Source organism: Lagopus leucura, unplaced genomic scaffold (genome assembly GCF_019238085.1).
Source record: "Lagopus leucura isolate 7727_CA_CO unplaced genomic scaffold, USGS_WTPT01 Super-Scaffold_100026, whole genome shotgun sequence".
Taxonomy (NCBI): domain Eukaryota; kingdom Metazoa; phylum Chordata; class Aves; order Galliformes; family Phasianidae; genus Lagopus; species Lagopus leucura.
This window is the reverse complement of record NW_024962277.1, coordinates 919,700-928,972: the sequence shown is the minus strand read 5'-3', so window position 1 is coordinate 928,972 and position 9,273 is coordinate 919,700.

The following is a 9,273-nucleotide window of genomic DNA, read 5'->3' as shown; positions in this document are numbered from 1 at the left end:
AATCTGGGAGGCATATAGGATAGAATCATGAAATCATAAAGGTTGAAGAAGACCACTAAGACCATCCAGTCCAACCATCAAACCATCACCATCAATATAGCCCACCAGACTGTATCCCTCAGTGCCACATCTCCGTGGTTACTGAGCACCTCCAGGGATGGTGACTCCACCACTCCTGGGCAGCCTGTGCCAATGCATCACACTCCTTCTGAGAAGAATTTCTTCCTAATATCCAACCTAAACCTCCCCTGGTGCAACTTAAGGCCACCTCTGCGTATTGCTGTTACCCAGAAGCAGAGGCTAATTGCCACCTCACCATAACCCCTTTCAAGAGCTGTAGAGAGCAGTAAGGTCTCCGCTAAGACTCCTATTCCCCAGACTGAACCGTCCCAGTTCCCTCAACCACTCATTTCATCAGTCAGAATAAGTGCTTGGAGATGTTTATGTCTTTTCTGGGATAAAGGAATCAAGGGACATTGACAGGGAAGCCAAAAGACGACGATATTTTGGGGCAGGGGGTGGGAGAAATCAGAGCATAAGGTGCAAAAAGCACAGGAAGAACTTGACACAGGCAGGAGCAAAAAAGGCCTTAGGGCTCCCAGGCAGCTCCAATGGAGCAAATGGCTCAGTGTTGGACTGGGGCATGGGCTGCCACCTCCAAGGAGAAGGCTAAGGGCTGGCAGTTCCATCCAGCCAAGAGAAATGAGCAGCAAAGGGGCCTCTGGCCTGGAGGATGGAGCAGCAGCAGGGCGGGCTGTGCAGCACTGGTGAGGCAAAGTGCTGGAAGTGGGGATGGAGAGGTGTCCCAGCCCTCAAAGCTCAGTGAGTGAGACAAGTCCTCATAAAAACATGAGCCAGCAGGAAAGTTTCAGCAACCCAAAAGAAGAGGTGCGGGAAAGAATAAAAATGCTGAGAAGTCACCTCAAGCAGAGGCTCCTGAGCCACGTTGGAAGGCGGCCACCGCATGGGACAGGGCCAGGCAGGGAACTTGGCACTTCTCAGCCCTCTCTGGAGCCCGCTGAGACAGTAGACAAAAAGTTTTGTCAGCTCAATTACTGCAGCCTCCTCCTCCCTCTTCCCCACCTTCAAGAGGAAGATGTGCCAGGAGCTTCTCTGGCTGGCTACAGGGCCACGTGCCTGCAGAGAAGCCATGTGGGCTGCTCCAAGGGGCCACAGTGAGCAACTGCACGCTGATGGAGCTGCAGGATTCACCTCTGAAAAGAGAATGCACTGTGACCCACAATGCGCAAAGTCCCAGATCTAACACAGCATATGGGGCATGGAAGGTAGATCAGTCAAACTGCTGCAGTTCTCACTGGGCTGATCCCAAACAACTTGAGACCTTCACTTAAGAACTGGGCTCTGTTCCTCCTGCTGCAACAAAACATGGATATATTGCAGTGGTGAAACTGCTTGCTTCACACTTTACCATTGCCAAAGACAGAAGATGATTTACAAGATGCTAGGAAAAGCATCAAGAAAATAAACAAGAGACTTCAACTAGCCCTTGAGAATGGCTTAGCCATAGCTCAGGCTCAGTAAGCACTGAAAAGTCTACATGAAACTAAATATGAGGATAACAGAAATCCAAGCATTCTTACAAGAGCATTTCCCACAGCCAGCACTGATCCAAGCAGCTTTAACAAGCTTCATTAAATTAAATTTGGGAAGCTTGCAAAGGGGGTACTGGCCAGAGGGGCTGGATCTGAAGGACAGGCACCAGCTGGCTTTCACTGCAGGGTACAGCCTTGGGATCAGCAAACTTCAGTCTGTGTAACACGTGGCAGGCCACTGCAGAGCATGCAGCATAGCAAGCACTCGCAGGCTCTTCTCCATGCCTGGATAGTGTCCTGCTGCGTTCCTATAATTTGAATGTTAGCTGCTGTATCAAGATGTTTCCCAGTGAGACAGAGGCTGCCAGCCTGAGCCTGAACCAAAGCTGCTCCAAAAAGTTGTGATTTACTTTGGACACGCTGCTGCTGGCAGGGGGAAAAGTGATGGGAAAGCAGAGAGCTCACCGAGCTGCTCCTCTGGCACCAGCTAAGCAGAGCCAACATTTCACAACCCCTGGGGAGATGGATGGGAAGGGAAACCATTTCAGTGGGCACCTGAATGCAATCAAGCCTCTTCAGCAACAGAAACGACTGTCATCCCTGTGCCGTGCCTCAGCCTTCCAGTGTTGCAAAATCCCTCCTCATGTTATATGCAGGCAGTAGGGTTTCTAATTTAGAAGCTGCGCTGGAATAAGAACAGAAGAGGCATTCAGGGGTGAGGGTTTCATCTGGCACAAATCTGCAGTCACCAGCGAGATTGCTGCTGTACCTGAAAGCAGCTCCCATCAGAAGCTCTGAGCACCACTGCTCCCATTCCCTCAATGACAAGTCCACCCTCTATCTCCAGTGTGGCCATTTAGATGTAGCAGCTGCTAGGTTCAACTCAAGGAGAGGTCACAAAACCTGTGGAGGAGCAGCCCTCAGCCCAAAGGCAGCAATGCTGGTGCTTGCTTCAGGCAGCCCAGCTGTGCTTAGCACACAGTGCTGATAAGGAGAGATGCTGGTGCAATGTGGGAAGTAAGGAAGTGGTAAGGAGGAAAACATCAATTTACCTTATCTCCTCACCACTAAAATCAGATAGCAGCATGGGAGCCAGTTACTAAGCCCTCAGTAGTCAACAAGACACCTCCAGAAGGAGGATGGGCAGAGAGCTCAATGCAATGAGAACCGAGTCAGACAGAGCCACTTTCCTACGGCACAACCTCAGGAGACATCTGTCTGCATCTGAGCTGAGGAAAAAAGGGTTTTCCCGCAAACCAAAGGGACCCGTGGGGAGCAGGTGTCATTCAGCAATGACAGCATTCACACCTAGGAAGAGAGAACAGCCAAAAAAAAAAAAAAAAAATGAAGTTACATTAGAATTAGTGTTGACAGCACTGCTATGAGAGAATGCTCAGAGGAGGGAGAGAGATTTTAGGTCCTGTCTGTAAAGGCTCTGGGGACAAGCACCATTTAGAGCGTGACCAATTCTGCGTTACAGAACAGGGACTTTTGCCCCATCTTGGCAAAGAAAGAGGGTGACAGCTCAGGAGGACCCATCCCCTCAGCTGTGGGCTCTGAGAACAAGAGCTTGAACAAAGTGAGCCCCTGTCTGCACCCAGCACTGGAACAGGAAGGTCAGGAGCAGTGGCAGAGCCTTGTTACTCAGATGACGCTTTTCCTTTGTCTCTTAGGAAGGAATTGTAGACAAGGACAAGACCAAAGAACTGCCAATCTGTAACAGAGCAGCTTCCAGCAGAGGCCAAGTTTGGATGCATTGGAGGAAAATCTTCGATAGCATCCCAGTTCCAGGAAGAGTGCAATACGTTGAGTGTTTGCTCATGTTGGGATAGCTGCAGAACCTCAGCAGGGCAGACAGGCTATTTATAAGTGTATCAGATGTCAGCTAAGCTCTCTGCACTTTCTGCGGAGCACACAAGCCTGATGAGAAAGGACACAGACAGAGAAGAGCAAATGTGCACAAGTTAAAGAGGTGTCCATTAATACAATACATATCAGGAAGAACAGCAGCTGGCCCCATGCCCAGCACTGCTTACAAGGCCTCTCCAAGCCAAGGAAGATCACTTTACTACCAGCACCGTGAGAAAAAAAGGCTGAGAATGCTCAGTTTGATGGCTGTGCATTATTAGATGGAGAACTGTTTGCCCCTGAAAAAAGAAGGATCCAAACCTATTCATAGATATTTCATTATGCCCTAAGTATGTGGTGTGTAACAAAACAAGAGGCCTGCTAAAGAGTTACTTACCTCTCTCCAAACCTACTACAGGAGAGCTAAAATAGATCTAAGCACAGTCAAAATATAGTTGTTCCAATTAATGTTCCAGCTAGCATCTGCTCTTTTTAATTAGTTGAAGTCTGATTTCGTCTGGAGACAGAATTGCTGAGCAGAAGCACGCTGGCTTCTTTTCTGCTTAGCCTGCTCTTCTGATCTCTCCTGGTCTTTGGAAACTTTTTCCCCACTTCACAGAGGCTAGAGCCTCTTGTGCACTCAGTGCTCGCAGGTTCTCCATACATTTCATTGCAATCAGCTTCAAATCTGTTTCCAGTAGAAGGAAAACTGAGTTTTTGCAGATGGCCTCCCTACCACGCACACACATCTCTGTGTTTGTGCATTGTTTTGTTTACTGACGACTCAGTTTTCTTCTGCATGCAGGCATTTTTGTTGAGCAGATGCAAGTGGAAGGAGAAGGGCTCCCCAGAACCTGTTAACCTTCCTGTTTTGCTCGAAGCTTGCTGATCCTTCACCTCACCCTTTGTAACGCAACCTTTGAGGATCTGCATGTTTCAGTTGCACACAGATGAATAATTTACAAGCCACGGCTGTTGGAACAAACAAACTCCTGCTCTGCCCTTCTGCTCTGTCCAAGCCCTCAATGGCTCGTCTTAAATTTCCTTCACTTTGCTAAAACCTCCAGGACTTCAGCAGCATTCAGAAACCTTTAAAGGAGAAACTGGCGAGGGAATTGCAGAGTGGCATTGCAGAGCAGCAAACAGCACCCACAGCAAGTATTCCTTTTATCTCTGAGCAGGGCATTGACCTGTTGTACAAACTCCGGGTAGGAAAGCCACTGGCAAAGCAACCTCAGATGTAATATTTACCCAAGAGGAGACATTTCAGTGGAAAACAAACTACAGGATCTGCTGACATCCTGGTGGAGAAAACAGTGGGCATTCACTCAGGTGCAGTCAATGGGATAGGAACAGGATGTGGAAACTTTCTAGCATTTCCAAGTACAAGGCTGCCCTTGCATGAGTTTTCACTATCCATGCACAGCTACAAGAAGCCCCACATGTGGTATCAGTGCTTCTCTGAGCCCCACAGCTCCACACTTGGAGCAGAGATGCAAACTGAGGGTCCTGCAAGAAAACAGCCAGGCTGGCACCACACATTTACAAACCACATCGCCAGTACCCAGCGATGCCTCATTCTCTGGCAAGAAAAGGTAGATCCTATGAGCTACCCTGGGGATATGAGCCACAGTTTTGGATCACAGATAATAGCTCCTGTCAGAGCTTCTCTGGAGCAACAGACAGGATTGAAACAGCTCTGGAGCAAAGTGAATAGCAGGGTTGTTTTTATCTTTAATCCTTTCCACATGAGCAGAAATGGTTTGGAGCCATAAAGCATGTGCTCTCTTTTGCAGCTCTTAGAAATTAGCCTGACCCATGACTTTAGGAATCCTTCTTGTTCTGACCCACATGCCCCTGCGAAGGAACTATGTGTGCAGGGTGCATGGGATCACCGGTTCCACCACCACAAACAGCAGCTTCACCATCTCCCTGAGCACAGACTGGCACTGACAGAAGCAATCCCACCATCCCATGCGTCTCTTCCTCAGCCCATCATGGTGAGCAAAATAAAAGGATCTTTTCCTCGGGCAGGGTATTTTTCAGCTGGATGGGTTCCCATGCAGTCACAGCAGCTGTAGTTTTGCCACAAAGCAAGCGCCAGGAAAACGGCTGGAATGGTGCCTTAAGAGCTTAATGTAAAATCACGAAGTTGCAACCTCGTGTTCCTGGGTCAATTGTCCCTGCAAATAGCAAGAATTTATAGCCTTGGTTAGGCAAGTCTCTTTGGCTTCAGCTCACTGTGACTCTCTTTACAGTGGGCCAAATGCAAACTCCTAGGCCCCAAATGTACTTAGCTTTGAGGGAAAGCTGGAACTATTTTTCGATTTGGGATTAGGTCTAAACAGTTCTTCAGAACTGGCCTTGAAATTGTAACAATATCGTTTACTTATATCATTACCAAAGCAAGGCAGTGGGGCCATTCAGGGGCCCAAGCTCAGCCTCCTAGACCTTACCTTCTGCTATTTGGAGAACATCTGAAATCTGCATCCTCAGAGGTTTTCAAATCAGCTGGGAAAGGCCTCGTGCAGCCTGAGTTAGCCCTGCTTGGAGCAGGAGGTTGGACCTGGAATCAGGAGCTAGCAGAGCCTCACACAAACATGGCTGGAGATGGCTGAACCACAAAGCAACACCATTTGGGAAGGACCACTGAAGGCCTTTTGGTCTTCATGTTGGGTGAGGTAGCCCAGGAAGACACTGGGAGTAAGGACCAGTGGCAGGATGACCTGAGTAAGTCCTGCTCCACCAGCCTGTTTGCCAAGAGGAGAGCTGAGCTGGCAGCTCTTCTTGCAGAGCAGTCTCTGGGGGTATTTCACCTTCAAGAGCCAGAGGCTTTTCTTGGTGCTCCTCGTGGCTGGAAAACTCACCTATAACACAAAAGGATGGGAAATGGGGGTCACTGAGCCCTGCAGTACAAGACTGCTGCCAACCTGTAGCTGGCCTCTAGCTAAAAAAATTCACCTTGAGATACAATCCCTCCTTGAAGAAAGCTTCAGATGAAGGGAAAGGGTAAGCAGCAGTGCTGTTGGCAGACCACAGTCAGACAGAGCTGGCCACCTCCAGTAGAGCACTTATACTGTATGTGCTATGGACCTCAATCCCTTCCTCCTGCCTTGAGTGCTACCCTGGAAACTGGCTCTGATTTGCCTTTCTTCCTCTTGGGATGCGCTGGGTTCTGCAGATGCATTGTTCAGCAGGAAAAGAAAAACAAGAGCTCCAGAGAAGGAAAATAACCACCAATCCATGTGGTGTTTCTGTGCCACTTGCTGTTAGTTAGGTTGTTCCCTTTGTGTGGTGTGTATCAGGGCACACTTTGAAGAAATCCAAGTGGAAAAACTTAAACAAATGAGTCTCCTTGAGAAGACTTCAGGCAATGGGGAGATGGCTGTTCAGTGACCTGTGCAGTATCCTAGGTACACAGGGAGTTTCCTGTAAAGATAAGACTACAAAGGAATATTTATTTACCGAGATACTTCTTCAGCTTTCATCTCTGGCAGCGTTTCTCAATCAGCCGTTTCAAAATGTTTTGCCAACACTAATTAACCCTCACAGCACCTCTGGGTAGGGATCAGCATCCCCATGTCAGAAAAGGAGCAGAGAAGGCAAGCAACTCCCTCCAAGGAAGAAATAAATGGAGCAAGGAAATAAACATACCACAGAATCATTAAGGTTGGAAAAGATCTCTAAGATCATCAAGTCCAAACATATACCTATCACCAATATTGCTCACTAAGCCATGTCCGCACCTATACGGTTCTCAAACAACTCCAGAGACTGCAACTCCACCACCTCCAACCACACCTTCATTTGGAGACAAGAATATCCTGCAGACCCAAGTCTATGCCATAACAAAACCCTCCCCTAAAGGCCCCCAGGTCTGCAGACATCATCCTGCTGGAAACACAAGAGGCAATCCTCAACTCTTTTCATGCAAACAGCTTGTCTTCCCCAGATCTACATCAGGGAAGCACAGACCAGGCATTTAATAAGGCCCAAAATGCGGTGCCCTGAAGCTAAACTGCACAACCAGAAATCCCTAACGAGCTACAGCACCAGTCAGCTGCACAGCCTACGCCACCAAGCAGCCTTTCCCATGATGTGCACATGATATTTATTCCATTCATTAACCAAGTTAATGGTGGCTAAGAATAGACCCCAGATGTCCTTCTGGCCTTAAAAACTTCTTTGCCCTCAAGGAAACACAAAAGCCTAAGTGGCTCATGGCACGTGCGGGATATGAGCCACCAACACCATGAGAAGCTTCCACATTTCCAAATATTCCCAAAACACATTTCTGATTTTAAATAATCACTCTTCCAGTTTTGGGAAATCAGAGTTTAGCACAAAACAGAGCAATGGATATATAGATACCTGCATGATGTAGGGATTAGGCCAGACAGAGCTGTAGCTGTTCCAATGCCTTCGTTCTGTATGTTATCTGTTTCTGTGATAGCTACTACTGCAAATTTGTAATCCTGTAATAAACTGGTATTTGTGAACAAAGGGCATTTGATATTGCACCTTCAGAAAAGTGTATTTTAAGTACAATTTACTCCTAAATTATTTTTTTTTATAATGGAAATTATTCTACAGCCTTATTTTTGATACATACTCCCAGTACATCTGGGAAATTTCCTAAAATATATCAAAAAAATCCTATGGTTTTTGTATCAGTGCTAAGAATCAAAGTACTCATGTACTGAATAAAGATTATTATTATTTTTTTTCCTCTGTAAGCATTTCCCTTCTGTTGCCTAAGTTCAATCTCTTGATAATCAGCAATCACGGAAAAGAATTAAAACAATCAAATGGGATTTTGCACTCACAGAAAAGTGTGCTATTTATTGCATGACTTATTCAGATGGAAAAAGCTGTTTGGAAACCTATCTGTAAATAAAGGAAACTGCTATTTTGGAAAGCCAGAATTATTTTAATAGAGAGTCTAAAGAAGAATGTGATCCATTTGGAATTGATTTGGTCTTCTCAGAAGCAGGAAAGAGAAAATACAGAAACCGAAAATCGTTTCCTCCGTAATTCGCTTTCCTCAACTGATAGTTTATCAAGTCATATAGAACCATAAAATCACTTAGGTTGGAAAAGGCCACTAAGGCCATCCAATTCAACCCCAGCCATCCACACCGTGCCCACTGACCACATCCCTCAGTGCCACATCTCTACAGTTCTCGAACACCCCCAGGGATGGTGACTCCACCACTCCCTGGGCAGCCTGTGCCAGTGACTAAAAACTGCAGTCACTTCCACTGTCAGGACTCCAGCTCCCAGTTCCACATCCCAGTGCTTTATTGCAGAGATGGGGTTAAGCACCTGAGCCCCTTTACTACCTGAGAACTTAGGGATGCATAGCAGTACCTGTGTCATGATGCTTCTCACTGCAGCTGGACCCTGTGAGCCTTTTCTCTGCTGCACCAGGCCAGGAACACTTGTCCCAGGTGCAGGGAGCCCAGCTACAAGAGTCACCCAGCAGCAGGAGCCCAGGTTTCTATGGCAGCACAAACAGAATATCAACAGCACAGTGCCAGCCGTATCCATGCCTCTGTCCCTGTCCAACCACGGCTGTGAGGAGCGTGGAGTCCATGGGGTGAGAAGCCAAAAAATAATGGGGGGAGGGCACCTACATCATTTTCTTTTGTTGTCAGCATCGGATGTAACGCTGTACTCAGACAAGAGGAGGCAGTGGGTGTCTCATGGAAGATCTCAGGCGTTAGCAGTCTCTGCCTCCGTGTGTGAGCTGGGGGTGTCCAGGGGGATAGGGCACAGCAGTGGGATAGTGCCCCACAGATCCAAACCTGGAGTCACTTCCCTTCTCTGCGAGTTCCAGCACTGTGTATTATTTGAGTGTACAAAACACGAG